Source organism: Portunus trituberculatus, chromosome 22 (genome assembly GCF_017591435.1).
Source record: "Portunus trituberculatus isolate SZX2019 chromosome 22, ASM1759143v1, whole genome shotgun sequence".
In the NCBI taxonomy this organism is placed as follows: Eukaryota; Metazoa; Arthropoda; class Malacostraca; order Decapoda; family Portunidae; genus Portunus; species Portunus trituberculatus.
The window spans coordinates 2,466,411-2,466,630 of NC_059276.1; positions in this window are offsets into that span (position 1 = coordinate 2,466,411).

Consider the following 220-nt stretch of genomic DNA (forward strand, 5'->3'; position numbering starts at 1 on the left):
AAAACATTTCAGGGGTATTCCACAGCCACCGACTGAGTACTTAGGGGCTGGAGGCTGCCTGGCTGCTTGAGGGAACTCTGGCTCTGACGCTGCTGCTGCTACTACTACTACTGATGCTGCTGCTAATGTTACAATTGATGCTGCTACTACTACAATTGCTGTTGCTGCTACTATGGCTATTATTACACTACTATAACTGATGCTGCTGCTGCTACTGCTA